Raw genomic sequence first — 6,000 nt, forward strand, 5'->3', positions numbered from 1 at the left:
TATTAACATTGAAAATCACCAGGCAGAATTTCTTTACTGCAAATCAAGCAAAAATACTTAAAGCAAATCCTCATAGGTGTTGCATTCAACACAATATTTGTTCTTTGGAGAAAAAGAAAAATGTAAGAGAAAGCACTTCATGTGAAGACCTTTCATAGGGCAGGAGAGCCCCATGGTGTGTTGCTCTATACCGAGCAGCAAATTTCAGCCGAAGATAAAGAAAGACATTCTAGTAATTAAAACTTCAACCTGTGAAGCAGGCTCCCTAAGGGTGAAGGAGCACCCGGACGCTTGCATCTTTATTTGCGCTTGGACTAGGTAACCACGTCAGTAACACTGTGAAAGGTATGACGGCGTTGGGCACTGTGCAGGCTTTGGCAACTGCTCGAAGATCCAACGATAATAAGAAATTTTTATTTCAAACTTCATTTGTAATGAGAACAGCTGAAAACCACAGTTTTTGTACAGGTCAAAGCCAGTGGGAAATGATGTCCTGTAATAGAAATCGCCGGGATTTCCTGCAGACGTCTTCATCCTCTTTTCATCCACAAGGTTAGCTCTGCAGGGAAATTACACATTTCAGTTTCGTCCACTTTGGAATCAGCAGCATACGCTGTGCATGCAACTTTAGAAAATAACAGGGAGAAAATGGGTCATTTTGTGAGCAAGCAGTGGCTGGTTCCGTGACAATGATTATTGCATTTCATTATTTAATTTCTTGTGTGTGAAGAGAGTGCTTCCCACAAACCTACAGGGATCTAGTTTTGTGTCATGAAGATATTTATTTTTAAAAATTTTATTTAGAGCTCTAAAACAGTCATGGAAATAAATCAAGATCAAGCACGGACCTCGTTGTACATGCGTGGACTCCAGCACATCAGGATGTAAGAAAGAAATATTTTTAAACGGAATGAGTCTTTCTGGGTTTTTTCCTTCTATCTTTCTTCTCTCTCAAATAATTGAAAACACTAGGTTATTTTCTCTTTGGGTTATTTTAAAATAAAAAAGAGAGATTTCTAAAAAGCAAATTTAGTACAGTTTATGTTTTGCCATGTGCTAACCAGATACTGAATATGATAACTCCCTTGTCTTGTTTTGTTTTGTTTTTCATATGTCTGTGTAAATTGGGCACCGTGATTTTACTGATCATAAAGAGAATCATATGTACTTATGGGAAGTATCATTTAACGTCCGTTACGATCTGTTTTATTGAACTAAAGTCCTGTTAAAGCAGCGATTCTCAATTAAGAGGATTTTGTCCTTCAGAGAACATGTGGCAATGTTTGGAGACATTTTTGATTGTTATAACCCGAAAGTGCGACTGGAGCCTAGGTGTACAGGAGATCAGGAATGCTGCTGACCATCGTAAATCACCCAGGGCAGTCCTCACAACAGAGACCTATCTAGCCCCTAACATCAATATGGTCAAGGTCGAGAAGCCATGTGTCAGCGCTTTGTGGGGCTCCTTTCCTTCACAGCCTCTGACTTGAGTGTCGAGGCTAAACTGTTACTTCAAACGTTATTTGTTTTCATGTAAAAAATACTTCCTCTTACCGATAAGCAAGTTTGTTTTGTGCTAAAAGCTACCCTTGACGAATCTCCCTGTCAAGAAGAACTGAAAGTAGAGGGAACGTATTGTAGTGCTGGTGTTTCATAAAAGCCAACTTCACCGTAACTCATTTACTCATCCATTTATCCAACTATTATTTATGAAAGGTACTTTTGAAGGTACTGAGGATAGTGTGATGAAATCCTGACTTTATGGGGCTTTTACCCAATAGAAAAGGACCTGTTGACTGATACATATGTATATTAAGTGAATGAGGCAGAGAAATATAAAGCAGGGAAGGGGATGGGGAATGCTGAAGGTAGTGATTGCAATTATAAATTAGGGCTGTCAGAGAAGGTCTTGGTGAAAAGTACATTTGAGTAAAGATAAAGACCCAAAGGTCATAAGGGAAAAGGCCATGTGGCAATCTGAAAGAAGGGCGTTCTAGACAAAGCAAACAGCAAGTGCAAAGGCCCTGGGTAACAGCAAAGTGCCAAATGGCTGAGGTGGAGCAAATGAAAGTAAGTCAGAGATTGTAGGGCTCAGGTCATAATGGCAGGGGCTAGAGTATGTAGGGCCCTGAAGGTAACTGTAAGGACTTTGGCTTTCATGTCAGACGAGGTGGAGACCTTTGGAGGGCTTTGAACGGAACCACTGGGGTTCAAGTGAGCTACTCTCAGGCCTCATCCTCCTGGCCTCTGTGCTCTCCGGCCCATATCCAAATAATGTAAACAGGTTAAATGGCAGGACAGAGATTAGAATGTCCGCCTCATCTGCAGCTGTGATGAACACAGTGCCCCCTGGCCAACTAGGCTTATTGTTATGCAGAAACTGGACCATCCTAAAGAACACAGCACAACAAAATACTCAGACCACAAAGGTCATCCGTGGTGCTGGGCATGGGGAGCAATGATGATGTGAGTGTGGCCTCGTGAGTGGCAGGACTTGATTGAATAGAGAACAAAATGGTTCAAGTGAGCAGACCTTCATCTGACTCAAACTCTGGTCTTACTGATAGCAAACCTGTGGCCCAGGTGCTCTGCATCTCATGTGGCCTCGATGCCACCAGAGAACGGGAGTTATTCTTACTTGACCCGAGGGTCACTGCTGGACACGTTGTGTCTTGCCCCAGTCCTCTGCCTCACTCTTTCCCTGAGACTGGGTGCTGCTTGGCATTAGCTGAGGCTGTGACAGGGGGAAGGGTGCAAGATAAGATGCCAGGGGGTGAGGGAAGGGAGGTGGGGAACATGGATGTCTGGCTCAGAAAATTTAGTAACAAAAGGAAGCATTTTTACAGTCAGGGATGGAGTTGAATACATGATTAAAAAGCAATGCCAACATTCTCCACAAACAAATGGAAATATCAATCTGGCACATCAAAAATTGTATTTTCTTTGAAAAAATACTCTAGAATGTAATATTACCTAGAAATTGCAAGATTTAAATTCCTTCAGATATAGGGAAGAAATGTATTAAATCAAGGATACAGCACATATTTTTAATGTTTTCTCATTTGAGGGGAGAAAAAATGAAGGGGAAATTTGGGAAATTAAGTGTTGCCACACTCAGCCTGGGTTTTGAGTGAAGGGTCAGAAGAGAGAATCCTGAGGTGACCAGGAAAAGAGATTCCAAGGCCTCAGATTAGAGCCTTCAATTCAGAGAAACCTCTTGAAAAAAAAAAAGTTGATAAGGAGCTGCAGTAGAAACATGTTTTGAAAACTCTCAGTGGACTACACATGTGTATGAATTTTAATAAATACCAGAAGATACTGGTAAGACAAATGTTTGGATTGAGAAAAATAATGAAATGCAGCAGTCCAAGTTCTCACTGTTCTGGATTTTGTTATTCATCCTCATCAGAGTTAATAAGAATGCTTTTTAAATGTGCGTGGGTACGTAGAGAGCCCGCAGATTTCTGTCAACGAAACTGGCTGTTCTTCATTTCTTCCCACACTGCCTTTCACCTAACTCACAAGTGATACATCGGGGACAGAAACTTTTAGACAATGCCTGAGTAGTACCAATAATAACAGCAGAACATTGAGTGTTCACTGTATCTCGTTCTGTTATGGCCCTTTGCATCTGGTCCCTCAACATTCGGAACACAGCACACAGTAACCATCAGAACATGTTAGGCTTTGGTTGCACAGAGGACTTTCATACCAAGATAATATTATTTCAATCTTTGATTGAGATAGGAAGTTAACATTTCTCATCTGTATGGGAGCTTTGACAGAGAAGAACGTGGAAAGAAGTCTTATTTTTTGAAATAGGGAAAGGGATGCCTGGGTGGCTCAGTCAGTTAAGCATCTGACTTCGATTCAGGCCATGATCTCATGGTTCGTGGATTTGAGCCCTGTGTTAGGCTCTGTGCTGATGGATTGGAGCCTGGAACCTGCTTCTGATTCTGTATCTCCCTCTCTATCTGCCTCTCTCCTGCTCTCTCTCTCACTCTCTCTCTCTGAAAAATAAATAAACATTAAAAAATTCTTAATTGAAATAGGGAAAATTAAAAGGCATTAGCTCTGAGACTTTACAGGAAATGGATACAGATAAGAGAGAAAATGGATTTCTGCACGACCTAGGGCCAGGCAGGCCTAAGGATGTTAGTTAGTTGACAGGGCATTAAAGAAAACGGAGAGGCCAACAGAGAGTGAGGACAGTGTGTCTGGCAGGTCAGGAGATGGAGATGGGCGAGAGCACTGTTCCTTCCCTCTTGCTGAAGCGTCCAGAGGGATGTACTGCCACACGTTTTGGGCACTGGGCAAATTAGGTTCTGTTATTCTCATTTGTTCTTTTCATTAAAAAAAAATCTAACACTTTTGCTTAAACCATACTATGTAAGAGTTACTCATATCTATATATTTTTAAGTTGAAGAGTAGAATAACTCTACTCCGTAAGTATGATTCACTTACGGGTTCCTTCATCATCACTCTTACAGATTCAGAAAATTCTCTCCTACCTCCTACCGTCCCTCCTCCTCCCTCCCTCTTTCTCTCTCTTTCCTTCCTTCATCCTTTCTTCCCAATAATATGAGTCTCTAGCCAACACTCTGATGAGAACACTATGAAATGTTAGCCCCAGCTGTTACTTCCAGAAGGTTTAACTGATAATCCTCATACTTTTCATAAGAAGAATTGAAAAAAGGCTGCTCTTCTGTTGTTTAACCTTTTCCTTTGCATTCTCCAGCTGGTCAGATACTTAACACTAACAATGAGTTCTTCAAGACATGGACCGGCAAGGATGGTATAACTTATCCAGGCAGTGTTTTCTCAGTTTCCTCCATTCTGTTATGAAAGAAGTCTGGTGGGTCAGGATCAAATCATTCTCTTCCTGGATTTCTGTGAAGGGATAATTATGAGGAAATCTTACCACTGGTTTCAGATAGCAAATTACTAAGGGAAAGTTTTGCTAAACTGGAATGCCTAAGGAAAAAAGCAATTGGAGGATATTCAAGAAAAGGATAAAACATAGCAGCACCTGTTCTCAGTCTCATGAGACAAAACTAAAGCCTCTAGGAGAGAACAGAGGGATGAAAGTTCTAATTCTGACATTGTTAAGGGCAACATCAATGAAGATTTCTTCTCATTCTGAATTCTGTGTGGTGTGTTTTGGAACATGTGCTTTTAGCCCTGTACTGAGAGGCTGACATTTCCATGGCAGAATATATGAAATGTAAGAAAATATAAAATAGGGAGTGGGAAAAAACCCCCAAAATCTTTCAGCCTGATTTATGAGTGACTTAGCTCCTGGTCTACCATCATTTGTTGTTCTGCACTTGCAAATAGGGGATGTAATTCCATTTCTGAGTTATTTACGTCAAAAGTGCAAAAACTTAGAGGAATATGGAGGCAGAGTTTACTCTTTATGGAGGAAGATATTTCAAAAATGATAAATCTTCCAGGGGTAAGTTATTTGGAAAATGCTAGCAAGAGGAGGAGTGTGTAATTCTCTGGAGCCATAGTTTCTGTAATCTTTGTAGAACCTTTGGGATAATATGGGGGAAAGGGATGACAGTAATTGAGCCAGGCGTATATTATTAGATTCCTGTTAAGGAGTAAGCTAAATTTCACTCCAGTACAGGTTTTTCCATTATCCCAATATATCAAGAGGGAATTCCAAAGTCATAGATGGATATCTTTCTTTCCAGGGAATATCAGCAAGCTTGGTACTGCTAATTCTTTATGGAAATGTTTACCTATTTTGGATTTATTACAACAATTAGTAGAATATTGATTCTCCACTAGTGTTTAAAAAATGCTTTTAAATTCCCAAACGTAAAATCAATCAACCAGGCAATCAATCAATCACAAATATACATCCTGCAATATGTGGTTATTTTGGAGAAGAAAATAGTTTAATTCTACAAGAAAAATATTATACTATAAACTCTAGCCATAGCTTTGTTTCTGATTTCATTCCTGATATTGTTTCTTAGAGTTTTCTTTGC

The 6,000-nt window shown here is 40.1% G+C and overlaps 1 long non-coding RNA gene across 1 annotated transcript; it reads right to left on the bottom strand.

Moving 5' to 3' along the window:
- Positions 1-392: 392 nt before the first annotated feature.
- On the bottom strand, positions 393-5,080 carry LOC115305693. The gene is made up of 3 exons (XR_003914944.1): positions 5,031-5,080; positions 4,673-4,891; positions 393-559 (listed from the first exon to the last, which is right to left on the bottom strand). It is a non-coding gene; the product is annotated as an uncharacterized LOC115305693 (long non-coding RNA).
- Between the last annotated feature and the right edge of the window lie 920 nt (positions 5,081-6,000).

The sequence above is a fragment of the Suricata suricatta genome, chromosome 10 (assembly GCF_006229205.1).
Source record: "Suricata suricatta isolate VVHF042 chromosome 10, meerkat_22Aug2017_6uvM2_HiC, whole genome shotgun sequence".
NCBI lineage: Eukaryota > Metazoa > Chordata > Mammalia > Carnivora > Herpestidae > Suricata > Suricata suricatta.